Source organism: Anomalospiza imberbis, assembly GCF_031753505.1.
Source record: "Anomalospiza imberbis isolate Cuckoo-Finch-1a 21T00152 chromosome W unlocalized genomic scaffold, ASM3175350v1 scaffold_31, whole genome shotgun sequence".
Classification (NCBI taxonomy): Eukaryota; Metazoa; Chordata; class Aves; order Passeriformes; family Viduidae; genus Anomalospiza; species Anomalospiza imberbis.
Genome location: NW_027099315.1, coordinates 7,131,962 through 7,159,583, shown reverse-complemented (window position 1 = coordinate 7,159,583; position 27,622 = coordinate 7,131,962). Strand labels below are relative to the sequence as shown.

Below are 27,622 nucleotides of genomic sequence, written 5' to 3'. Positions count from 1 at the left end.
GGGTCAATTGCTGCGATTCCCCCATCACCCCAGCAATGGAAACAGGTTCTGCCTCCACATGTCCTGATGGCATTAGGGTACACTGTGCACTAGTATCAGGTAATGCTTCATATTTTTGAGGATCTGATGTGCCAGGCCATTGGATCCACATGGTCCAAAAGATCTGATTTTCCCGTGCTTCTTCCTGGCTAGAGGTAGGGCCCCTCTAGCCTTGGTTATCATTTCTTTCTTGGGCATATATATTACAGATTCCTTCAAGGGGTTCTGACAGATCACACCTGGCAGATTGGTCGTGGGAGGCTGAGGCTACCTTCACTTTAGTGGCTCTCCCTTGGTTAGTGTTTCTCTCCTTAAGTTGACACACCTGTGCTGCCAGGACAGAAGTGAGTTTCCCATCCCACCTTCTCATGTCATTTTTATGGTTGTGTAGGAAGAACTATGTTGCTGTTGAGGCAGGACGGGAATGAAATGAGACTCCAGAAGGCAAAGAAGAACTGTTTATTAACAAGTGCATCATTCTTTTATAGAGAACATTGGAGAACATAAGGAGGCAGTAATTCTTTATGGGCCCCCATCACTGCCATCTCTGTGCAAAGAGTTTCTTGATTATCTCATCTCTTGCTTGAGCTAGCAAAAAAAACTCCCACATACATAGTTTCTATTTTAACTACAAAACTACATTTGCCATAGTATTAAAATGTTAATACAGCACATCTAATCAATATAACATAACACATATAGTATTCAATTTAATATTTGCAAAAAGCCAATCATAAAATATGCATTTTTCACAGCAGGCTCCATTGGCAAGGGAGCCAGGGGGGCAGCAGCCCCCACTGCGTCACGGACTGCAGGCTGCGCCGGCGCCCCCCCAAGTGCAGTCCGGAAAGGGAGGGGGGCTGTGGAGCTGCGAGCGGCGGCGGTGGCCACCGGTCCGGGGTCGCCCTGTGCAGTCCCTGCAATGTTGGGTGTGCCAAAGCTGATAGTTGTAACAAAGGCACCCCGGCTGCCGCCTGAAAGGCGGATGAAGTCACCGGCACTGCACTCAAGGCGAGGCGCATCTGCCCGGCCGATTGCAGCACGGTCAGTGTCCAGAATCCCGAAATGTCCCAGTCGGAACCACTGCCTCTCGGGGTCTCGCCCCGCAGGGCTGTATGGGTGCGCCCCCAGACTGTGAGCAGTGCAGGCGCTGTTGCGTCCCCCTTGTCCAACTGCTTCATGAGGCAGCGTCCCAAATCACGCCAAACTCTACGGTCAAAGGCGCATCTGAGATCCACTGAAAATCCATCGTCCCGAGCCCAACCCAGGAGGAGAACGAGTTCGGCCTCAGACACTGAGACCCCCAGGTGAGGGATATACCCCTGCCAGGAGGACAAAACCAGCTGTTCAGCTGCAGAAAGGTGGTTCCCCATGTTCCAAGGAAGCCCTCCCTCAGCAAACGTCCACTTCAAGAGACAGACAGTCTGCTATTTCAGGGAAAACCGTCCCGCCCAGTTCTCGGCTTCTAAGAGCTGACCGTGGTCCAAACAGGACCAAGCCTTCTCCAGAAGACACACAGTTTCAGCATTACCTCACTCAAGAGGGTAAAGGTTCCCGGCCAGAGCCTCCAGGCTGCTGGTGTTGAGCCGTGGCTGAGAGTGCCCCCCCTGATCCGTCAGGGTCCTGGGTCTTCAGCCTAGGCTGCAGTAACAGTCGGGGTCCACCAGTTGTCGCTGTCGAGGCAGGACGGGAATAATGAGACTCCACCGTCAGAAGGCAAAGAAGAACTGTTTATTAACAAGTGTGTCGTTCTTTTATAGAGAACATTATGAGGACCAACTTCATTGGTCCTAGAGTAAAAACATCTCACACCATTGGTACACTATGAATAGCACACGGTGGTAGAACATATCTATAAACAATATGAACAGAAGGAGAGATAATAATTGTTTACATTCCTCTCGAACTTTTTCCCAGGCTTAGCCTGGCAGAAATCTCTCTCCTTTTCTCTCTGACTGAACTGAGAATATCTATAGAACTACAGATCAGCTCGTGGGGTGTACTCTCTCTCTTTAGCTGGGAAAAGTTGGACTCTTACTTTGGGGCCTGTGACTCTCACTGGTGCCACACTGATCTTCCTCATCTCCTCCCTCACCACCTCCCTCATCTCCTCTTTGAGGTCCTTAACCACAGTAGAAACATGAGCCTGCATTGGGCCATTGACCATACTCTCATAATTTCTGAGCCTATTGGCGACAGAACCCACTGTGTCTCAGTTGTCCTCGGCATTAATCATTGCAATGTAGGTGGTGTATTGAGATGGCCCTAGATTTGCCAGGGTCTACCACATCTGCCTTGTGCACCTGACCTTGTTGGAGTCATTATTATGCAGTCTGTCTCTCTCAAAGAGTACTTCCAATACTGCCACTTCTCTCAGCTGTTGGATCGCTTCCTCAAGGGTCTTCTATCACATTCTATGATGGTACTGCTGCATTCTTTCTCTGTGGACAAACCTCTCTCTTACACTCATTAAAAGCCACTCCCAGAGGGAAAGGGACTCTGGCTCCCGTACAAAAATCTGATTCATACCTGAGTCCTTGGTCAAGGATCCCAAATACCTTGCCTTATCACTATCTAATTGCATGCCTGTACCTATTGGGTCCCAGACCCAAAGTAACTAGGTTGTATAAGCCTCACACCCCCATTGCACAATGTCATTGTGCAGATTACAGAGACTGTCATACGACAGGGACTCAGAGATAATCTCAGCCTCCAGCTCCCCTGCAGGTTGTGAGCATCCTTGTTTCCCATCATTATTAACTGGGTGTGCTGATTTGATCTTAGACTGCTTTTTTTCCACAGGGGTGACTGCTGCTTGCTGTGACTAGCCTTGCAGCTCTGCTGGAACCTGGATGCTTGTAACATCTGTGGGTTCCACTGCTGCACTATTAGACTCTCCCTCTTCGAGGCAGGGAGAGGGTTTCCCACTAGCTGGGGAAGTGTATTTTTTCAGCATCTGGCATATCTTCTCCTCCATTACCCCAGTCCAGTCTGGGTGGCTCATTTCTGCAGTGGGCTGTGGGGCAGGGTCAGACTTTGTGCCATCATTCTTAGTCTCTGAGGTCACGTCAGGTTCTGGGGCAGTATCCTTGTTCTCTGGGGCAGGTATCAGGGTGGTTATATAAGTCAATCTCCCTTTATCTCTGAATGCTAAATAGAATAGGCCTATCAGCAACACCAGCCACTGTATGATATCATTACCATTTAGAGAAGATTTGAACTTTTCAAAAACTGTTGGGGTAGGCCCAAAGAGCTGGGTGAAGTGTTGGGAGAAAATTTGCCCCGGTGTCATTTCCTCACGGTAGGTACCATTATTAAAGTAACCCCAGAAACATAGTTACTGAGTGATAGCCCTGAATCTATGTGTCCACCTTCTAGAGGAAGCTAAAAATCCATTAATTCTTCACCTTGTTAACCCATAAAGCAAACTGGATAATAGCCACAGTAGTCTTAGTTATAGGACTTATGTTTACATAAGGGGCTGTGAATGGGAGAAATATAGCCACGACCATGTGCCACCCAAACCAGGGAAAGCTAGACCACATGGTGACACTTAACGATGTTTCTATATCAGCACTCAAAAATTAAGTTACTCAAGAACTGGGGGTTTTTTTCACCCTTTTTCTCTCAATGCCTTCTTGCCCATCTGTTCTAGTTTGAAAGCAAAACCAGTGAGACACTCAAAGTCAGAAATACAGTTTATTAGAAAAAGGGAAAAGAAACAAAATACATGCAATAATACAAAAGAAAAACCACTGACAGAGTCAGAATGCGACCTGACACCCCTTTGGTCAGCATGTTGATAGCAGTCCAAATTGGAATGGCTGCAGTCTTCCTGGAGTGGCAGATGTGGTTCTGTCGGAGCAGTGATCCTGTAAAAGGGTGTAGTCTTCCTCTGAAGGTCCAGTGGAAAACCCCAGCTGTTCCTCTTGGGAACCAGTGGAAAGGCTGCCTCTGATGTCCCCAAATCCCAGATTATATTCAGTTAGGAATGCTTGGCTCCTCCCTCTGGGCGGAGCATATCACAATGGGATGTTATAGTTCTTATCAGTCACGCAGTGACATTCAATAGCCCATTATCAGCAGATGTCTCCCCTGAGAGAGGATTGGTTGTGAAAGAGATAAGGAAAACTGCCCACTTAACACAAGACAACTGCCATACAGATGAGAAATTGCATGCATCTTGATTCTCAATCTGGGACGCCATCATTGGGTCCCAAAATCTGTCTTGGTTTGAAAGACAGGTGTCTGCTAAGGAATGGAAAATGTAAACCCCCTCCCTTCTAATTATTATAATTTTGAAATTAAATGCATCTCAGGCAAAGATACAAGAATAGGAATAATCAATCTTTGCTAGTATGTATAAATTTTTAAAAAACCAATAAAAACACAAAAGCAAAACAAGAAACACCTACAACTTAATAGGAAAATTAAAATAAAATGCAGTAGCACAAAAACACTGACAGAGTCAGAATAGGACCTGACACCCTTTGGGTCAGGGTGTTGGTAGCAGTCTGATTAAATGGTGGCTACAGTCCTCCTTGAGTGACAGATGTAATTCTGTTGAAGCGGTGATCCTATAGAAGGGTGTAATTTTCTTCTGAAGGTTTAGTGGTGATGTAGATGGGTCTCCTCTTTTTTTGGGAATCCAGTGGAAAAAGGCTGACTGTGGTGTTCCAAATCTCAGATTAAATTTAGGTAGTAATGCTTGACTTCTCCCCCTGGGTGGTGCATTTCACAATGGGATGATATCATTTTATCAGTCATGCAGTGAGACTTAATGGCCCATTAACAGAAGCTATCTCCCTGGAGGGAGGAGTGGAAGAGATGAAGAACACAGCTCCACCTGTTTTTAACAGATGGTAATAGAATACTTTTGGTTGCATTTTGCATTGCAACCTAAGGTCTTTCCAAAACCCAGTCTCTTTCCAGCATATTGTGCATGAGAAAGAGGTTTCAGGCTAAAGAGTGTTATTGATTGTGTGTGCATGTGTATGTACACACACCACAGTTCTTTCATCCTCCCTGCCCTTGCTTAAACTTCTTGCCTTGGGGGAACTGATGCATCACTCCTGCTCCCTGAGTCCCAAAGATGTCTCAGCTTGTGCATTCAGAAAGGGCTTCTGATGTTGCTTCAAACTGAAATTCTGTGGGACAGATAATCCCATTATCCTTACTTTCTGTCCCCTGGGTGATTTAAGACTCAGTGTGACCTGATGCTTGTACAGACACAAATAATCGGGGGAAAAAAGAACAGTTGATACTACTAACCCTGCATGCAGTTAGTAATGGTAATCTGTTTTTTTCATTCAAAATAGACTATAAACAGGAAAGTTAGTTTCTTTACAAAAATGTGTAGCAAAAAGAAAAACAAAACAGACTTCCATCTCTGCATCTCAAAAGGATCTCTGAAATCGCACCATGCCTTGTGTCAGGGGAGGTTTAGGTTGGATTAGAAAAAGATTCTTCACCCAGAGGATGGTTGGGCACTGGAACAGGCTCCCCAGCGAAAGGGTCACAGCAGTCTGACAGAGTTCAAGAAGCATTTGGACAATGGTCTCAGGCACATGGTGAGATTCTTGGGGATGGTGCTGTGCAGGACCAGGAGTCGGGGACAATGACCCTTGAAGGTCCCTTCCAAATCAGCTTATTCTGTGATTCTGTGATAACAACCCTGACTCATGTCTTTTCCTCTAAATTACAGTCTGTAGGGGTTTGTTCCTTGCACATCCTGCTGCCTGCTCCAGCAGCAAATGTGAGGTCTTCTTGCTGCTGGCATCTCTTCCCTGCGCTGCCTGTCCAGCCAGCAGCACCACCTGGCTGAAGGGCAAGCAGGTCATTTCTTATAAAGTCCTTTAAAAGAGATTGGAATTAGCACAGAGTTTGGCAAAGTTTTTATCAGGGAAAAACCCTGACCCTCCTCACTCCATTTTTTCATCATTAAATACAACACACTATCACTGTACTTAAATATCTGTGTGTACAAGTTAAAGCCTGTTGAAAATCTTAATTATTGAAACATAATTCCAATTGAAGTTGAAACCACAAGGAACCATACATTGCTAAAACATCTGCCATTTTAGCTGTCTGTACTCCTTATGCACTGTCTGGTTTCTGTCTTTATTTCTTCAGACAAGTCTTCTATACACACTCACTAGTCCCTTAGTGCTAACTGCAATAAAGCCTTGCTTGCTGAGACCCTCAAGCTGTTTCTCTCCTCTTTTCTTCTACTCTTACAACTCTTCTGTTCCTTTCATCTCACCTTCAGCTTCAGTCAGGTGTCGCTGTAGAGCAGGACGGGAACGAAAATTACTCCAAATCAAAGGCAAAGAGAATGAACTGATTTATTTCAAATGTGCCACTCTATTTATAGAGAACATCATGCAGACTAATTCCACTGGTTCTAGAGTAAAAACATCTCACACCATTGGTGTGCAGTGAATGACGCACAGTGGCAGAACATATCTATAAACAATGTGAACAACAAGATAGATTAGAGGATTATTTACATTCCTTTCCCAACTGTTTCCCAGGCTCTCGCCTGCTTAGAAAACCTTCTCTTTTTCTCTCTGAACTGAGAATATCCACAGTTAGGCATCCAAACAGGTAACTACCACAATAAACCTTATGTTTGTATGCAGTTGGTGATTTTAGCTCACAAAAATGTATGTGCCAAATGAAACTGAAAAAGTGTGCACTGTGCCCCAACAAAAATTTGACCCGGGCATTCACAGGGCACAGAAATTACAATAATTCTCGTATTTCTTTTTCTTGTGTCCTCCCTTTTGTCTTAAAATTGCTGTAGCAAATCTTTAGCTAATGGTCTTCCTATAAGCGAATTTAAGCTAGGATTTTTCCTCCCTTTGGTGCATATAGATTGCCATATGGGAGGGAGTTTAAAATGTTGTTCTGTGTCACAATCCGCCCATAGGGGCAAAGGAATCATGATGGTTCTTTTTCACTGATCCCAAAAGTGCAAAATACAAATAGCAGGGGACTATCAGTTAATCACAACAAATGCACCTTTATTAGGGGCCAAAACAGTAAATGCGATAGTGGGGTCAGAAAGGAGATAAAAGGATAGAGGGAGAGAGAGAAAAGAGGGGGATGGGAATAGCTACCAACACAGGCGAGATCCTCACTGGTCCGGACAACGGGGATCCGTCTTGTGTTGGGGAGAGTCTCCGAAGTTCTGGTCAACTCAGGAGTCCAGTTATAGTCCACCAAGAAAAAAGGGGGGAACATGCGGGACAATGAGAATCTATTGAAGTTGCTGAGGGGGGAACAGGTGAGTCCACTGAAACCACCAAGGCAGGATGAACACAATGAAGAATAAGTCCATTGGAGCTACTGAAGGAGAACAGGTCATGTCATTAGTGGTCACACCATCTTTTTCCCCACTCCCTGTGGTAGGGGTGTCAGTCTCAGTCTTTGAGAGGGGGGTTTTTGATCTCCATCTATCATGGTGGTAACGAGGCAGATGAGGTGTCTTCAGTGAGAGACCACTAGAGTCACCCCAAAAGTTCATTTGGCTCTAAGGTGAGGAAACCGTTGTAGTGAGCAGGTATTGCAGCAAGCCGTTCCTTGCTGGGTCTATGCCAGGTCCTTGCCAATTCCTTGCCAAGTCCTTGCCAGGCCTTGTTCAGAACAGCTAGTGTGACGGTACAGCAACTGCACCTGCACTGTCGTCTTCTCCAAGCCGAAACTGCTGTGGGGGAGAGGTTCCCCTTCATGGCAATTGGGAGGCAAAAAGAAAATGAGGGGGCTTCGGACTGCCTCTTACATTCTGCCAGAATTTCTGCCTCACTGGGTCATTTAGGAGAGTGGGTCAGATAGCTGGGACTCTGCAGTTGCAGTGTTGCCATCAATCTCATTTAATGCCACAGTCGTGAGAGCAGGCAGCTGGGAGATAGAGTCAGAAATATCCCCTGTCTGCTGTTTGGGAGAGGCGGGCTCAATTTCCAATCAGTGGTATCTCAGAAGGGCTTGAGCTGTGTGGATGCGACAGTTTAGTCAGAGAAAGAAACAGATAACTTCCCCAGGCATCATCCTAGGGAAGTTGTGAGAAGGCTCAGAGAAAGAATTAAAGCAATTATTGTCTAAATCTCTGCACCTGGTGTTTGTGAATATGTGGAATGTTTGTACGTGATGTTTATTAAAAGATATTTTACCAGAAGGTGTTGTTCCTAATTAACCAATGTGTTGTGAGGGTTATTGTTAAGAACCAATCAGGTTCTGGGTGAATTATCCTGTCTATAAAAAATGTGAACTTCCTAATAAATCTTGCTTTATGCCTTCTGAGCATGGAGTCAATGTTGCCTTTCTTCACCCATTCCTAACTCAAGAGCAACATCTGGTGACCCCTCTGGAAACTTCAGGATGAACGGGATGCTTTGAATCGACCCTACCGGGAGACACTGCAGCACCCCGCCGGTCCTCGCAGGATGGAGTGGATGCCCTCTGTCCTCCATTTAAGAGAGGTAACAGTGATTTTCCCCATGCCCTTCTTGAGATGGCTGGTCTTTCTGTGACCACGGGTAGCAGCCCAAGGCCAAAGAGCTAGGGTGGAACCGTTTTTCCCAGCATAGCTAAATTGTCTATATCCCAGGGTAGACTACTGCTTCAAGTGGGCTGCTGGGAAGGGTTTGCCTTAACATGGGTAACCAACTTTCTACGGAAGAGAGATTAGGTCTTTCGTCATGGAAGGACACTTTGCCACGTATGGGGGTTCCTGTGTCAGATCATTCCCTGCGTGCCTTACTTGCTTGGGCGAGGTCCCATGACTTTTCAGTAGACACGGACATCACATTTAATCTTGAGACTTGGCAGTTACTAGGCAACTGCCTGTGGGAAGAGGTCATCAACGGAGATAAGACTGCACCTCAGTTAGCAGTCACCTGGGGACTCCTTTCGAGAGCTTTGCAAGGTTGGACCCCAAGGGGAAGTCAAACAGAGATGGGGAACTCAGAAAGTGAAGATATTCTCTCTGTGGACACAGACACCCCGGGGGGAGAGGGGGCCGGATGGGCGGCTGTTGGCTCTTTCTCGGCTCCACCTGGATCCCCGAGAGACATGGGGATTTCCTGCAGAATCTACGTCTCGCCAGGGACTATGTTCCGCCAAAATACCCTTCCCCCTGTGATTATATAAAGCCAAAATATCCTTCTCCTGAGACGCCACCCCCGACGACTTCATTAACTGCATCCCAATTGGACCTGGAAGAGCGTTCCCCTCTATTCATACCGCCTGTGGCTCCCCCAGTGTCACAAGTGGCAGCCGGGGTGTCCCCGCTACAGCCAGCGTTTCCAGCCCTCTCTGCACGGCATCTGGCCGGAGGACAGCCCTTGTACAGCCAGCCCCCCTCCCCCTGATGCTTCCTGCCTTTTCACAGCCAGCAGTGGCTGGGGTGCCTCCACCACAGCCAGCGCCCTTCCCCCCACCGGCCCCTCCTTCCTTTCTACCGCCACCGGTGGCGAGGGCAGTTCCACTCCAAGTGGGTGGTGCGGCAGGAGCCGTGGTCCCTTCAGCCCCCGCAATTCCCATTTCAACCAGCAGAGTTGCCGCAAGGGTTTGCACCACCTCCTCCCCCTGCCGCAAGCGGAGCTGTGGGCGCCGTGACCTCTGTTTCAGCTGTATTGGTGCCACCACCCAAAGCACCTGCCATGGCTGACCCCGTGCCTCAACACCTCAAGCCGGGCCTGCCCTCCTCTGCTGCCTCCGGGCTGTCCTGCCTGCCCCGGCCCCAGGCTGCGGACAATGACACGGATGAAGATCAATAGCATGTCCCGCAGTGGGGGAGTGGCCTGGCAGCTGAGCGCTGGCACCGAGAGGCTCCAAGATCGCCCCTGAGCCACCTGTGGACTCTGCCATCATGTCAGGTGCCCGTGCAACCAAAGGACCTGGGTCATTTCTGGGAATTGGTCAAATTGTGAGCTAAGGAAGATGAGGGTGCCCAAGAATGGAATTATCAAAGCCATAGATTGGGGGGAAACTCAGGGGAGAGGCAGGTGGTTGTTCCAGCTTCTAAGAAAATAATAATTACAGACTAACCAAAATATAAAATCTTTAATTTCACTAACAAAGAAAAATGAAAACAACTAACACATTGTCTTGGTTTGGAAAGACAGGTGTCAGCTAAGGAAGGCAGGAGCTTCCCCTGAAATGGAAAAAACAATATAGGCCCCCTCCCTCCAAATTGTTATAAATTTGAGATTAAGGAAGGCTCTCAGGCAAAAATATGGGAGCAGGAATAACAGTTCTTTATTAGGGAAGAAAATAAAAAGATAAACAATGCAGTGAACCAAACCAACACTTACCGAGTCAGAGAGTCAGAATACAACCTGACACCCTGTTAGTCAGGATGTTGGCAGCAGTCCAATTGGGAATTATGGCTGCAGTACTCCTGCAGTGTTAGGTGTGGTTCTGTTGGAGCAGTAATCCTGTAGAAAAGGGTGGAGTCTTCTCTGAAGATGCAGTGGAAGAGGCAGCTGTTCCTCTGGGAAATCCAGTGCAGAAAAAGCTGTGCTGGCGTTCCAGAAACTCAAGATTATATCCAGGTAGAAATGCTTGGCTCCTCCCTCTGGGCGGAGCATCTCACAATGGGATGCTGTAACTTTTATCAGTCATGCAGTGACATTCAATAGGCCATTAACAGCAGATGTCTCCCCGGGGGGGGGGGGGGCGGATTGGTTTGTGGAAGAGATAAAGAAAACTGCCCAATTAAGAGAAGATAACTGCCACACCTCTAACAGATGGCAATTGAATACATCTTGCCTTGCAATCTAGGGCACACATCCTAAAAGAAACTCCACCATACAATCACCTACCAACTAAAGAAACACATTACACTCTTTTCACTAACAATTCCTATCATATCATAAAAATAAACCGAAAATAAAAATTCACCATATGAATACCCATATCCTCAAAAATAAAAATAAAATAAAAATAAATAAAACACCAAAACAATTGGCAAAAAAATCAAACTACAAAAATAATAATCCTAAAAATAAACTTAAATTAACAACACAGAAAAGAAAATTATTCCTAACTAAATAAACTCATAATACCTCAAATTATAAAAATAAAAATACTACCTATAAATAAACACAAAACCCTAAATAAGTTTAACCATAAACAACATTTCACAAATTATCCATAACTATAAAATATATACTATAATCGACCAAGCCAAAAAACAAAATCCCTTTATTATAATAAATAATATTCCAAATATAAATAAAAAGAAACCTAACAAATTAATTATATCACACTACCCCAAACACACCAAAATAAACACTATATACTCACAATAATAAAAGCCACCACTAAATAATTAAAAACCTACCCTATACCTCCTACTACAACCCATAACAACAGCCTAAACCTTAAAAAACAAATCCTATAAAAGCATAATACCCCTAAAAGATGCCAAATCAAACAACAAAACCAATTTTCAAAAACAACCTTATCAATACCTAAACTAAAAAACATAACATTATATAACTATACTATTTCCCCTACCGTACAACAACTACGAACAAAATACAAAGAAAAAAAAATACAAGGAGCTATTAAAAAACACCTTCAAAATGTTAAATAAAAAAATATTTCAAGGCTGTCATTAATATGACATGAATGTTTGAAAAAGGTTGTCTTAACCCCTTCAAATAATTGCTTATAATATATTGAACATATAATGTGAATTCACTGATTTTTGTGATAAGAATTATTTATAAGGTATTATTATAGTATTTACAGCCGGCTTTCATATGTTTTACTATGTCTTTGTGTGATCATTTACAAGACACGTGTCTCTTCAGAATCCTGCTTTATTTTCTAACTGCTTTTGCATCTTATTTATCCAGACTACAAGTCTCATGGCTTTCTTCAGTTGTTATTACAGAAGTACTCCAGCAAATCAAAAATAATATTTAACAAAAACCATCTAATTAATTAACACCTAAAACTCTGCCAACCAAATAAACCCTACCCAATCTAAAACACCTGCATATAATAAACAATAACAATATCCTGATAATACATATAAAACAACAACCCCAAACGAAAAAAAAAAACCAAAACAACCTGTTTTCATTACCAATCCTACAGGTATCATTGGCCAATGGAGTGACAAATGGTCTGATCCCTTGCACATTTTGGAATGGTCTTCTTGCCCCATCAACCGAAAAAGACAGCACCCACGTTGTTTGAATTAATTGCTCATTTGATAATCAAATGCCGTCAGTGGTGTTTGCAATTAATGGCTGCTGATCCCGCAAAAATTATTCTTCCAATAGATTGGGAAGTCTTTGAATGGAGCTTCATTAACAGTGCTCCTTTGCAAAGTCCGCTGCAAAACTTTTCAGGGCAGATTGCTTATCATCTGCCTAGTCATAAGTTATTGCAGTTGGCAAAATCAACCAATCTGTCTTTGCGGCCAAAAAACAATCGGGTGCCGATGAAAGGACTCACCGTCTTCACTGATGGCTCAGGAAAAACAAGGAAAGCCATTGTTACTTGGAAGGATGAATCTGGGTGGCAAGTGATTGAAGGCCATGAGTCAGGCTTGGGCCAATTGGTTGAATTAAAGCCTGTTGCCATGGCATTCCAGAAATTTTCTCAGGTGCCTCTGAATTGGTCACTGATTCTGCTTATGTCGCAGACATAACCAAATGTTTGGATTGCTCACTTCTGAAAGAAGTCAATAACGCAATTTTGTTTCAGTTATTGAAAACTTTGTGGCGTGCAATTCAGACCTGAGTTCATTCGTATTACATCTTGCACATTTAGAGTCACACCAATTTACCAGGTTTCATAACAGAAGGTAATGCCAGGACTGACAGGTTGGCTAACCCTGCGTGGGTAGCACCTCAGCCTGACAAGATTGCGCAAGCCAAAGCATCACATGATTTTTCCATCAAAGTGCACATACCCTGCAGAAACAATTTCAGTTAATGCCAATTGAGGCTCGTGACATTGTCGGTTCTTGCGCTGACTGTCATGGACTTGCTGCACCTTTACCAGTGGGGGTGAACCCCAGAGGCCTAAAAGCCTTGCAGCTTTGGCAAACAGATGTCACTCATATTGCTGAATTTGGCCAACATAAGTATGTGCATGTGTCTATTGGCACCTTTTCCTCTCCTATGTGGGCATCTGCTCATACTGGAGAAAAGGGTCGTGACGTGATTACACATTGGAGGATGTCTTTTGCGATTCTGGGTATACCTTCTTCTGTGAAAATTGATAATGGTCCTGCCTATGTCTCACAGAAGATGAGACGGTTTTTGCGCTTATGGGGAGTTTCACATAAACTTGGTATTCCGCATTCTCCAACTGGTCAAGATATTGTTGAACATGCTCATGGCACTTTAAAGCATGTTCTGGAAAAACAAAAAAGGGGAATGCCTGAAGAAACCCCGCAGAGACAACTGGAAAAAGCTCTATATACAATCAATCATCTTTAGAGTGCCACAAAATTCAAACAATCCTGTCATTTTAAATCACTTTTTCTTGTTGCAGTCTTCAGACGAAACGCACCTTCCTTGAGTGAAAGTCTGGATAGGGTCGCGGGTATGCATGCATTTCCACAGATACTGGAGTACAGTGGATACCTGCAAGGTGTGTTCGCCCTGACTTGTGACACCAAAAACAGAATGTGGCCAACATGCAACCTTTGGACGATGATCAAGATGCTGATCATCAATCAGATGGTCACTCTAGGAGTAGGGAATGAGCATTCTATCTTTTTCTTTGTTTCTGGAAAAGGGTTGTTGACAAGTTAGACTGCCAGTTCTTTGAGCAGACTAACAATGTTTTGTTACTGTCTTAGAATTAGTAAGGATTTCTTGTAAGAAGGAACAACAAGACTTGATGTTGGTAAAAGGATGTGATTGTAAGGAATTCGATGATATGTGTTGGAGAATCTCCCTGACCATTCTAAGTCAGCATCTGATTGAGATTCTGATTGATAACCGGCAAATTGCTAAAGGGACCTCTTGAGCTGTATTTGTTCTCTTTCCTGCAAGGGGCGCCTCAGAGGATTACAAATGCTGCCTTCTGCTTTAAACAAATAGGGGGACCTGTAGATGTGACAGTTCAGTCAGAGAAAGAAATGGGTAACTTTCCCAGGCATCATCCTAGGGAAGTTGTGAGAACGCTCATGTCACCAAAGGTATAGGGGACAGTAAAGGAGGCGACAGGTGGACTCCATCATTCAGAAGGCATAAAAGGCAAAAAGCCTCTCCTTTATTCAGATGTCTTCTTTTAGATCTTAGTTTGCTACAGGTGGACCTGATTGGTCATTTAATTAATACATTTCACATGATTGGCTAATTAACAAGACACCCATTTTGTAAACAGCCTTACTGTAAACACACACAGCACAGTTAACATTATCCCAGCTGCAGAGATTAGGGATTGTTTATAATTCTCTTCTCTGAACTTCTCACAGCTTTTCCCAGAATGATGCATGGGAAACTTTCTATTTCTTTTTGTGACCAGACAGCTGCCACCACACGCTCAGAGAAAGAATTAAAACAATTCTTAATCTCTGCACCTGGTGTTTGTGAACATGTGAAATGTTTGTATGTGATGTTTATGGAAAGATATTTACCAGAAGGTGTTGTTCCTAATTAACCAATGGTGTGAGGGGTGTTGTTAAGAACCAATCAGGTTCTGGGTGAATTATCCTGTCTATAAAATATGTGAACTTCCTAATAAATCTCACTTTATGCCTTCTGATCATGGAATCAACATCTCCTTTCTTCAGCCGTTCCTAACTCAAAGGCAACAGAGCTGTGGCAAGACAGAAAAGCAGGAGTCTGAAAAAAGATTAGTAATGTGTGTAGTGAGACCCAGGGTCTGACATTCAAAGCCTAGGTTGAACTTTCTTCCCTTTCACCCAGGCTCCCTTTTACAGTCCTTCCAAAAGGCAATGTTAAACCTTGCTCAGGCCAGCAGTGCTTTAGCACCCATCCTTTCTCCATCGAGACTGTGGTCCAGCAGTGAGAGACATTGGAGGGCAGTGTTATAACCACAGTCCTGAATGGGCACACCAGCACATGACACCTTGTGTTAGCAAACTGCTTCTGAGCATTGTTGCCCCATGCACTGTCCTGACAGGTAAGAAAGATGTAAAATACATCAGCATTAAAATATTAAATCCCATTTCATTGATAATAGAGTTTCATATTAAGAACTGTCATCATCTTTATCTGTACATTACTGTTACCTTCAGCATGTTAAACTCTTCCATGAGTCTCTGAACTCTCCCTGTGACTAGACCTTCCACTCCTTTGACAGATGCTTCAGCTCATCAGTGCACACATCTGATTTCCAGTACAGTGATCTGTGGTTTGGGATGACATCTCTCACACCCCAGACCTTCTTTCCCTCCTTCAGCACTCAAATCAGATGCATTCAGAAACCTGGAACTCAAAAAGCCCCTTTCATCTTGTCTTTCAAGGCCCCTTTTCAGAGGTTTCATCAGGGATATAAACTTTCTCTGTCCAGTCCTGTTTCCCTGTGCCATTCGAGGCATGGCTTTGTTTTGCCACCAGACCCCTTGAGAGTGGAAGGAAAAGGCAGCTGCCAAACTCTCAGCCCTGTATCTCATCCCTGGAACGAAGAAGACACAAAGGAACATGAAATAGCTGGCAATAGCAGCCTACCATTCCCTCTGCCATCCCTCTACTGCCTGACACTGGTAGATAGAAGCCCTACCTGAGAAAGGAGGCAGGGGATCCCTTGAGGAGGTGTATTGGGTTTGTGTGGCCAGGTTTTGGTAGTGGGGAGGGCTACAGGAGTGGTTTCTGTGAGAAGCTTCCCCATGTCCAACAAAGCCAATGCTGGCCAGCTTCAAGACAGATCTGCCCCTGGCCAAGGCTGAGCCAAACAGATGGTGGTGTTACCTCTGTGATTACATATTTAAGAAGAATTAAAAGTTATTGCGCAGATGTAATTGTGCTCAGAGAAGAGTTGAGTGAAAATATGTGAGAGGAGCAGCTATGCAGACACCAAGAACAAAGGTGAGGTGTTGCTCCAGGTGCTGGAGTTGTGATTCCCCTGCAGCCCATAGTGAAGACCATGGTGAAGCAGCTGTGCCAATGCAGCCCATGGAGGTCCATGGGGATGCAGAAATCCACCTGCAGCTCATGGAGAAGCCCCAAGCCGGAGTGGCTGGATGCTCAAAAGAAGGTTGTGACCCCATGGGAAGCCTGTGCTGGAACAGGTTCCTGGCAGGGACTCATAGAGAGAGGAGCTCATGCTAAAGCAGGTTTCCTGATAGGACTTTTGACACTGTGGGGGATCCATGCTGGAGCAACCTGTTCCTGAAGACTGCAGCCTGTGGAAAAAGAGACCCACATTGGAGAAGTTTGTGGAGAACTGTCTCCTGTGGGAGGGACCCAAAGCTGGAGCAGGGGAAGGACTCCTCAATGAGAAGGATGCAGAAACAACTTGTTATGAACTGACTGCAAACCCCTTTCCCTGTCTCCCTGCACCGCTGGGGGTGTTACCAAAAATTCAGTAAAATGAAAAAACTCCTTAACACCAATGTATCATTAAGAAGGCAGCATTCTTTATTTGGCTGGATGTATGGGGGAATATCTTCTCCAAAAGCCATGCATGCTGAGTTCAATTCCAGGTCCTGGATGGGATCGCTCTTGAGATCCAGTCTGCTAGAACACACTTGTTCCATGGTTTCCCGGCAGTCATGGCACAAAGGTCTCTGGGCTTCTTCTGAAGCCTGGAGAAAACATGGCTGGGGTTTAAAGTAGTGGTTTCCTTAAGTTCAACATTGTCCTGCTCCAATTGAGTAACCTGGTCCAATCTTTTCTTTTTTGTTCCAAAACCATCGATTACCATGTTGGTTACATATTGGCTTTTGTGCTTCTCTGCAGCTACCACTGCTCTCAGGCATTCAGGTCATTCTTCAATTGTATTGTCCAATTGTTTGGACAGGATGCTTTCATAACGCCAAATGCTAGCCAGTACCTCCAGTGACAGGTGCCTCCTTTCATGCACAGATAACTCAAATGGTTTGGTTATGTGTGAAAGTCCCAATGCAGGGGATGTTATTAAGTTTCTTTTAGGGCTTCAAAGGCTCTCCAACTCTCAGGAGTCCATACTAAGTAATTTTGGTGCAAGGGTTTTGCTAGTACTCCATAATTGGCAATCCATAAATGACACCACCCGGCCATACCCAAGGCAGCTTGTAGTCTTTGGCTCTGGAGTCTGGAAACAGCTTCTTTTCAGCTGCTTCCCAAGCTTCTTTTTCCTGTGAGATCTCAAAACTAGAATATATTATTGCTTCTTTGCCCATTTGTGTAATTTCTTTGATACTTTGTATCTAGATTATCCTAAGAAATGTAACACTTACTGGAGCATTGAGGCATTTACTTTCAGTCCTGATTGCTGGCAGAATACTTTCCAGGGGGGTTTTCTGGTATTTTTTTTTTCCAATTCATGTTAGCTGTGCATTTCACCCTGTGTTTGGATTCTTCCACTGAAAAGCAATCTTTTAAATTACCTGAGTCAAGAGGTATTACAGAAAAAGGCATCCTTAAGATCAAGCACCGTGAACCATGTGTATCCCCTTTTATATGCTGTCAAGAGTGTGTACAGATTAGCTACTACTGGATGAATATCAGGTATTTTAATTATGGTCCCTTAAATCTTGTACTAATCTATAACTGGTAATATTGGTGTGTGTCCTGGTTTAAGACAAATTTAGGAGGAAACATCCTGAAGGGGTCTCTTCTAAAAAGGCAGATTCCAGCAGCCCCTCCTCCAACCAGTTCGTGAAAGATTTCCTTGGAGAAAGTGGAAAAAAAAGCTGTTTATTTTACAAGAGAAAAAGAATGAATAATGTTAAATAATTAACCTCTCGCGGCTCTGAAGAGATGGTAGATTCAGAGTCCAAAGTCCTTTTTGTAGGTATGGCTCAGTCTCTCCGAGCTAGGAGCTGGCCACTGGCCATTGTCACTGGGATGCGGTGTGGGCCCTCCAGGCTAGAAGCTGGCAAGAGCCTATTCCCGCCGGGCCGTTCTGTGGGAGGGGGCCTCCGATGGTGTTCTGGGCCAGAGCAAAGCTGAACAGTTCCAGAGGAAGAAGCTACAGTCTTGGGGAAAACTTTCTGTCTTAGCTAACAAACGGAGAAGCTAGGGGGGAAAAAAAAAAAAAAAAAAAAAAAAAAAAAAGCATCAAAGAAAACCTCTCCTGCTGGCCGTGCAGCAGACAACACGCCAAGAGGGGAATCCAGGGGCGGAAGTGAAGCTTCTGCACACACAAACTGCGCACTACCTCGTCTCCCCGACTTCTCTCTTGGATCCGATCTTAAAGGCACAGAGCTCATATTTGGCAGTAAAGCAAAGCAGACAATTGGGGATACAAGGATACAGCATCATAAAGTCACCCTAGGACAGTGTGTTATACTCTGATTCACATTCTTTCAAAAACCCATATGCTAAAATCTTTTTATAAGTTTTTCATGAGTTTTTCCAACTTTTTTCTTGCCTCACACTTAATAGGATATTGTTTTTGCTTTACCAGTCTGGCTTCAGGTTTGAGAGTAATCCTTCCTGATCTGGCCACCTTTGATCATCCAGGCAGCTCAGCTGCCCATACCAACAGGGTTACAGCAGTCTCTGCCTCCTCTGGGATTTCTTTCAACTCTTCTGATTCCTGTAACATAAAGTCTTTGCCTCGGCTTTTGATTCTGATGTTTGAATTTGTATTTCCCCATCCTAGGAAGCTATTTGAACAAATTTTCCCAATAAATGTCTCCCCAACAAAGGGATTGGGTATTCTGGCATGTACAAATTAGTGTTTCCTCCACCGTTTTCTTAATTTAAATAGTAATAGTTGTAAAAAAAGGCCCGTTCTCTTTCCTCTTTGCCGCACCCACAACACTTACAGGTTCCAAGATAAGTTTTCCTCTGCACGTATTCAGTACTGAATAAGTTGTTCCTGTATTAATTTTAAAAATTGCCTTTTCATTCCCAGCAATAATGTAAGCAGGGCTCAGCTGAGGATGATTCCCCTGGTCCCTTCGGGGGGGGGGGGGGGGTTTAATTTTTACTTAAGATCTTGAGCTTGCTGGCTTGAAGAGCCTGGTTTATGTTCTTTGTTCAATTTCTCCTGGCTTGGGGACACTCCCTTGTCCAATGTCCCCTTTCTTTACAAGTTGCCAAACACATTTCAGCTACCAACTATCACAACACAAACTGCCAAATGTACTTTAGCCACTTGTCCTGGTTTAGGGCAAATTTGGGAGAAAACCTCCAGAAGGAGCTCCCCAGAAAGCAAACCCCCACGGCCCCTCCCCCCACGTGGTTCGGGAAGAATTTCCTCGTAGAGAAGTGGAAAAAAACCTGTTTATTTAACAGGCAAAGCAATCCCCAGCACAAAAAAAAAAAAAAAAAAAAAAAATTAACAACACCAGATGACAAAACTCTTTCACCGCTCTGAAGAGATGACAAACTCAGAAAGTCTCTCCTGGGAGTGGTTGCTCTGTTACCAGTCCCTCCGGCACTGGGAATGGCTGCTGCAGGTCACAAAGTGCAAGCTCTCGGTGTTTCCCAGGTCTCAGTCCAGAGCAGGTTTGAATGGTATTCAGGAAAGGGAAAGAAAAACAGTCCAGGGAAAATTCGGACTGCTTATCTAAACTAACTAAAAAACGCAAAAGCAAGAGCAAAATCAGGAGCAAGAGCAAAAGCAAAAGCAGCACTATGTGCTGAGCTGTCTGTGTCCAGCAGAATGTGGGGGAGTGAGCAGGCTGATAACAAAACAAAACTTTGCTTTTCAGAGCCAGTCTTGAAGTCACAGAACATAATATCCAGCATAAACAGAACAGATGACTGGAGATACAAGTATCATAACATCACCCTAGGACACCACTAAATATCACAATACCAATTGCCAGATATACTTCAGCCACTAATTACTACAAATTACTGTTATAGATACATATTATAATATTGGCTTTTCGCAAATATTAAAATGGTTTCTATATGTGTGGTGTTAAAGTAACTTTGCTATAAAGATATAGTTTTTATTTCTGTTGTTAACTAAAACTTAGAAATAGCTGATATAGAATGCTTGTGTTAAAATGGCTGCTTGGATGGGATAACATCCAATGAAAATTTTATGAGGACACCTGCTACAGATATGCCAACTATCAACACTCACTGTCTGAAGAAAGTATGGACTAAAGCCCAAAACTGGAGGTGATGATAAGAATGGACTAAAAACCACAACCAAGAAATACACATGCTCTAAAAAGGCAGACCTGAGAAGGAGATATGCTAAACAATTCTTGGAACATGTAAACTAGTTTGGGGAAAAGTTTAATATGCATAATTGTTTATGAATATGTAACAGGCTGATGCAATAGAAATGGTATATAAAGGGTGTTTCCAAAACAGCAGGTGTGCTCTTGGCTGAGTGCCAAGATGCACTCGGCCGTATATCGTTGCTTTGTCTTTGTCTCCTATTGTCCTTTATTAAGCTTTTAAATTTTACCAGGAGAGTGAACCTTGTTTTTCACATTACTAAAGTATAGTCACCAATTATTATAACAATTAACCAATTCTTTCTAAGTAAGGGGGGTCCTGAGTCCTAATTACAGTTTCAAATACTTTAGCAAGTCTGTCTGGATTTTCCTTATAAACTCCTGACACCTTTCTCCATGACATTAAAACCAGTATTAAAAACGGGGTTACTGGACCATGATTCCTGACTGCCTGCCGGAGGGAAGCCATAAGAACTTCCCTGGCATCTCCCCCAATGTCCTCTCCACCTTCTGGTGCATCCTGCAATCGGACTAAAATCCTCTGATCCCCTAAAACATTCTTTCTGTTCCAGTCAAATTTCCTACAACTTACTCATGCATGTAGCTGTATTCCCTGACAATTCATCATTCATCCCACCCGCCCCCCCCCCATTCCTTACTGCAGACCATCAGCTCTAAATCCTCTTCTTCTTGCTTGCACTTTAGGCACCTCTGTCCTATGCTGCACACAGAACAGCACCTCTTTGAAACCCTTTGCCTTTCTTTTCCCTTTCAAGTGTATAAAGAACTTCATCCTAGTTATTTTCCCTTCTACAAAACAACATTAATTGCAATATAGTGTTATACTGTAAGGTTCCATCCTTAGGCCACTTCTCTTGATCTTACAGAGTGTAAAGGGGCCACAACTGATTGCAAACTACTGTAAATTTTTCATGTATGAGGGGATCACTCCCAATTTGTTTCCTATGTTTCAAGATGCATCCCAGCGGTGACACCTGTGACACCCCTTTCGAGGTTTTGTTCCCCATTATAAGAAATTACTGTTTAGGAGACCCTAAGAAGGGACTTTAACCCTTCCCTTCATGAAGGGACTCTAAACCTTCCCTTTTCCCACCTTAGGTACCTTTAAATCCAACCCTGCAAAGCTTTTGCTGTGCCTTACAGGCAGGTTAACAATTAACACCTTTAAACTAAAGAATGCCTTTGTCTTACCAGGGGTCGAAGGTTCACCCTGAGAATCCCTCAGTGCTGACTGGAGGTCCTGTGATCCCTCGGATCCATTGAAATTCAGGAGTCTGTTCCACCTGGGTCCCTATTGCGGGAAATCCAGGACTCCTGTACTACTGACCAATATGATCAAGCAGAAGCCGTTTATTGTTTACATTACACACACTTTTATAGAGTCTACACACTACTAAGTACACACTTCTTGATTGGCGCCTTTGTCTTGCTCCCTCGTTCTCTGCCTCCATTTCTCAGCATCAGTGATTGGTTACTGTGCAGGTGTTCTACAGTCCTCTGTTATCCAGTTCTTGCGATCCTGGTATTTGGTTTCTCAGCTTCTTCGTACTTATTTTAGCACAGTTTATGTCTTAGTAACCTTAATTAATTTCACAGTGCCCTGACAAAATTCTGATAAGAACAGTTACAAGCAGTATGGCTGGTGCACACTGAGGCCTAAGTTGTTCAGATACATTGCTACAGGGAGCCAAAACGGTTACCAAAAATTTGGTAAATTAAAAACTCCTTAACACCAATGCAGCATTAAGAAGCAGGCATGCTGAGTACAGGAAAGTTTCTGTTTATATACTGTACTTTGCATACATATTCATTGATTGTCCTGTGCTAAACATGCACATGATAATAATTTCCCTGAAATTGTTAACATATTTCCCCTCCCCTTCATGAATGCCTTCTTCTGTCCTGGGGATCTCTCAGGTGGTCCCTGGTGGTAGTAGACCCCAGTGTTTCAGGTGACCTGGCTGAGGTGGCGGGACACTGAGGCTGGTGAACTTCCAGTTCTCCTTCTTACACAATGGGCATTGTGCGGTTTCCACAGGTCAGTGGTTTAGGTAGAACAAGCACTGTATTAGCTCACCAGGTGTAGGCCATTTATCATCTGGTAACAGAGGGGAAGGCAGTAGAGCCTGGGAAGAATGAAGAGGTGGGGCAAAGGTGTTTTTAAGATTTGTTTTACTTCTCATTATCATTATCCTGCTCAGATTTTCATTGGTAATAAATTTATTAATATCTCCAAATCATGTCTGTTTTGCCCATGACAGTAATCAGTGAGTGATGTCTGCCTGTCTTTAAATCATGAGGCTTTTATTATATTTTCTCTCTCTGGTCCAGTTGAGAAGGGTAGTGATAGAGAGGCTTTGGTGGGTACCTGGCATCCAGGCAGGGTCAACCTACCACAGGATGGGAAGATTCAATAATTATGATAGTTTGGGACTAATTCCTGAGCCCAGTTCTTATTTCTTTGCAAAAGCAGGGTGCAAGCTGGAGGAGAAAGATGGCAGCATCCTGTCCCTATGTACAGGTGTACCTTATGAGAAACAGATTGCCATGGTTTGACACTGGCACAATGCCAGTGCCCCCATGAAAATACACCTTCCCCAAATGAGTGCTGTGAGATGCGATCAGGAACAGAGCAGAGCAGGGTCGAGCTTAAAAACAAAGGAAAAAACTTTATTACCCTACAACTACAATAAAAGGAACACACAGAATTCAGGATGAAAACATGATATCAAATTTCCAGGTGGAACTGGATCTCTCTTTCTCTCTCTCCCTCTGGGGTCTGCCTGGGACATCTCAGTGTTCCTCCACCCTTCCGTCCTGTGGAGGGCCGACCTGGTTCTGTTCCCCTCACGCCCTCTTAATGCAATCCCCTCTGACTGCCCCCCTGAACTGTTATGCTAGCTCAGTCTTGGGGGACGGCCGAGGAGCAGAGCTTTAGAAGCCAGGAGAGAGAGGCTCAGTTTCCATGTGTTTATTTTCTGGGGAGAAGGAGGAAAAAGAGACCGAACAATGGCGGAGTGGGTTTTTATCTAGGTTCTGGGGGGTTGGGGCCATCTGGCCTCTGGCCAATAGGTTCCCTCTAGGGTTTAAGGGTCATTCTAACATTCCTATCTGTGGGGGTCTGCTGCAGGGTAATACCATTCCTTAAAGAACTGCAACACCCTCTCTCTCTCTGTGGCTCCGGCCTACCTCAGCCACAGGCTGCATGGCTTCCCCTCCCCCACCCAGTCTGTGGCTGGGCATGGGAGGTCTGCACTCTTCACTGACCAGAACAGAAGAGATAGTTCCTCTGGGAGTTTTCTGCTTTTAGCCCCCTGTGTTCTCAGAGGCGTGTCCATGTCTTCAGTGGTCACTCCAAGCATCAATATCCAAATCTGACCACTGATTGGTTTGACCCCAACTTCCTGAGAAAATTCACTTCCTCGTCAAACCACGACACAGATCACAGCACTCAGTGGACCCTGTCATTCAGAGCACATGGCATAGGACATAAGGCCAGAGATGAAGCCATGAGCTTTCTCTGAGCCCTCTTCAAAAAGAAAGAAGAAAGGAGTTTTGATATGTTTCTCCTCGAGCCAGGTCTTATGAGCTCTCAGAGAACTTATCATACTGGAGATAGCTTTGCTACCCTGAATGGCATAAAATTAGCAGGATGGTGTAGAGCAATTTCTGAGAGAAATGGGTCACAATCTGGATGTTCATGATTTATATGTTTAGAGTGAAGGTTGAGCTACCTCAGCCTGGGCCTCAGATGTGGGCCTTGGAGGCCTGAAAGCCTGTGGTGCAGTTAAGAATAAGTTTGTGGCGCAGTCAGAAATTATGTTAAGGTATAACCGAATGTACTGAGCTATCTAGGTGTGAATTAGTATAGGTCTGCAGTGTGAAACTTTAGCCACCTTAAGACAGGAACAAACAATGTTTGCTTGCCAATGAGAGTGTGCTCACGATTGTAAACTATCTAGAAGTGTATAAAAACTACTGTCTGTAAACAATAAAGGGAGAATGTCGGATTAACCACATTGGTTTGGTTCTGTGTTTGTTCCTGTCCAGATCACCCTTTAATTATCAGTCCCTGCTTTACTTGGCGCCCGTGAACGGGGACAGGAAGACTCCGAAGAGTTCCAAAAAGTCATTGCTTTAATAACGACTGTCACTTCTGTGATAGCGATGGGGAACGGTGTCAGGGTCTGTCTGAAAATCCCTCATGTTTGCCTCATGACTGTCTCCAAGGACTGAGACCCTGGACCCTGAAAGTAGCTCTAGCCTGGCTGAGGTGGAAAGTCTGCCAAGCCTTAAGGACTGGTATGCGATGCCATGGGAACTCAGTGCGAGAACAATGGACTGGTCATGGTGGACTGAGCCCTAATCAGTTCGTCCTGTACCCTCGGTCCTGTACTCTTGGTCCCGCACCGATGCGACGGTTGCAACTGGTTCCCAAAACAACGAGTCCATACCCACCATGTAGCCAGGAGAGCTGCCGCTTTGGCCAGATGCCACCCGCTTTGAAGAACCCTATAAAAGACTCAAAGAGTTTTGAGGACTTTGTCCGGACCCCACCTGGAGAAGACAGCCTATGAGCATCTCGTCAAGCTCCGAGGGCCTCGTCTCTTCAGACTGGTAGCTATAATCCCCTTCCCCTCTTTCTCTATCTTTCACTCTATCTCTTTATTTCTCTCCCACTATCACAGTTGTTGGCACTAAATAAAAGTGCATTTTGTTTAAGCAAAGTGGTGTGTCCCCTGCTGAGTCTTTTGTGCTTTGAGATCTCCAAAAAGAACCTATCAGGGACCCTGCATGCATTTGTGGACCCTGACAAACGGCCCCCAAATCGTTTGCAGGAGGGAGCAACGGGGGGACTTAGCTCCCAAATCGCTTTTAAAAGCGATGGGGGTTGGCATGCTGGAGCACTGAAGCCTCCTGAGAAAGGTTTCCAGAGCGTTTTTGCTTTTTCACAACTGGACACCAACGATAGCCTCTGGAGTTCACGCATTGCTCGCGCGGCAAAGGTGGAATACCCTGCACGGCGGTGGTGGACAAGACAGAGCGGAGTGGCTGGAGTGGTGTCGTGGCTGTGTCATTTGGAAGATACGGAGCGCCCTGCAGTGGTTGGAAGGTAAGCCGGGAGCCGAGATAGAGGAAAGCAGTCAGAATGGATAATGATTAGGACACTGCTTTGCGACTTTTGATTTATATCCTTTCAAAGAGAGGTGAAAAACTAAAGGACACTGATTTAGAGCAATTAGCATATGGACGAGAGATAAGGGCAGATTACAGAAGCCCTCACTCCTCTTTAGCGAGACAGAATGGCAAGAAATAGGGCAACTACTGCGGAATTCAGCTGTAGAAGGCGGAAGGGACAAAAAGTCTGTTCTAGAGTTCGGAGCTGTTGCAAAGAAAGTCTTACGAACCTTGCAAAGTATGTCCGCTGAAAAGAGAGCAGCCAAGGCAGCGATTCAGGCATTTGAGGGACCCGAGGTTGAAAAAACAGAAATTCCAAAGCCATCTCGGGTCGAGAAATTTTTTGGTGTTCATAATATGCGGCCAATGCACGGACAGAAAGTTGCAGTCAGCACCTCTGTGCAGGAAGTCGTAGCTCGCCTGCAGATGTGAGCGCAGGCAGTGGAAGTGACTCAGCTGGCTGCCAAGCAGAATGAGGGGCAACAGGAAGGGAGCCAGCCGCCCCACTCCTGGGGCGCGATGAAACCCAAAGTGGCAGGTGGAGTTGATGACGAAACGGGGCTGGCTCAGGTGACGGAACACAGGGGTGGAGACCAGGGCGGCGACGGGAGCGAGGCAGCGGCCCCTGCACCCCCTAGGAGGCATGGCCACTCATGCTGTTGCGCGTGCGCGCGACGGAGCCATTTTGCAGCTGGTGCTGCCAGCAGAGACGCGCGCGCGCGGGGGGGCCACCCCACAGCCGGCGCTGCCGGCAGAGACGCGTGTGGGGGGGAACAGCTTTGAATCTGGCTGCGGTGGCAGGACAGCAGAAGCCACGACACAGACAATAGACGTACAGCCCGCAACAGCCCGGTCACGTCACACAGAGGTTGCCCAACACTGTCCGCTCCCCTCGAATTCTGACACAGACTAATCAGATTCAGACCCTCCCAATTTTAATAATCATAACAGGAGGCGATCACAATATAAAACACTGAAAACAAATACTTTACAGCAAAAAATAGCTCAGCTTGTCAACCTATCAGCTCAGCCAACTCAATTAGAGGATTCTTCCTCTGAGCAACAACTAACATTATCCGCTGTTTTACAAAATCCAGTGCAATCCTGGTGGGCTTCAGTGGTGAAAAATGCTATTTTAGATGGGGACTGGGATGCTGCCAAATTGCTAGCCTGTCCTGTCATTGTAAGAGACCAGAATGCTACCTGGGAGCCACATGAATGGAAAATTCTTCAGTCAGGCAAGCAGACAGTCACCAATTATGGTATCAGATCAGAGGCTGCAAGGAACATAATTCAGTATATATTTACAGCAGATATTCTTTGCCCCGCTGATTCATCTAGTATTGCATCCCTGTTATTAACACCATCACAATTTCTCATGTTTGAAAGGGAATGGAGAAGGCTGGCCACTGAGGAAGCCAACAAACATGCAGTTGTAGGAGATCCTTTGTATGGAATCCAGCCAGATAGGCTGACTGGGCATGGACCATATGCAACAAACAGAGTACAACTCACTTATCCAATTGAAATGCATCAATTATCACAGCAACTAGCACAGCAGGCTCTGCTTTCCGTACCAGATAAGAAAAAACCAGCAGCTTATACAACCATAAAGCAAGGAACCACAGAACCATATGGACAGTTCATTGATAGATGGTCAGCTGCTTTAAAAGACGCTCCTGATGTGCCAGCAGATGTTCGAGATCATTTGTTTCCATCACTTGCTTTTGAAAATGCCAACTCACACACGAGAACTCTTTTAGTTACCCTTCCTCAAGGCTGTCCAGTCGACGAGATGCTTGTCAGAGCCACGACAGCAGAGCAAAACAATCAAACTGCAGCATTCACCGCAGCCATTCAGGACACCATGCAACAGCAAGGACACATCATTGCAGCTGCTTTGTCCAACAATGATCTTAATAATCATCTTCATCGCAGCAAAAGTCAACCCAACATTAAATCATCTAATTTCATCTGCTTTCGATGCGGTGGAACAGGACATCTCCGACGGACCTGCCAGAAGGTCGTGTGGTGCCACAGGTGCAACACTGACAATCATGCCACAGAAGCTTGTCGCAAGTCGGGAAACTC

The 27,622-nt window shown here is 44.9% G+C and overlaps 1 long non-coding RNA gene across 1 annotated transcript in view; it reads left to right on the top strand.

Annotated features, from left to right (window-relative positions):
- Positions 1-10,219: 10,219 nt before the first annotated feature.
- LOC137465576 (uncharacterized) overlaps positions 10,220-27,622 on the top strand; it is a 234,580-nt gene continuing 217,177 nt past the window's right edge. The window contains exon 1 of the long non-coding RNA XR_010994709.1: positions 10,220-10,294. This is a non-coding gene — a long non-coding RNA (uncharacterized lncRNA). The remainder of the gene's footprint in view (positions 10,295-27,622) is intronic.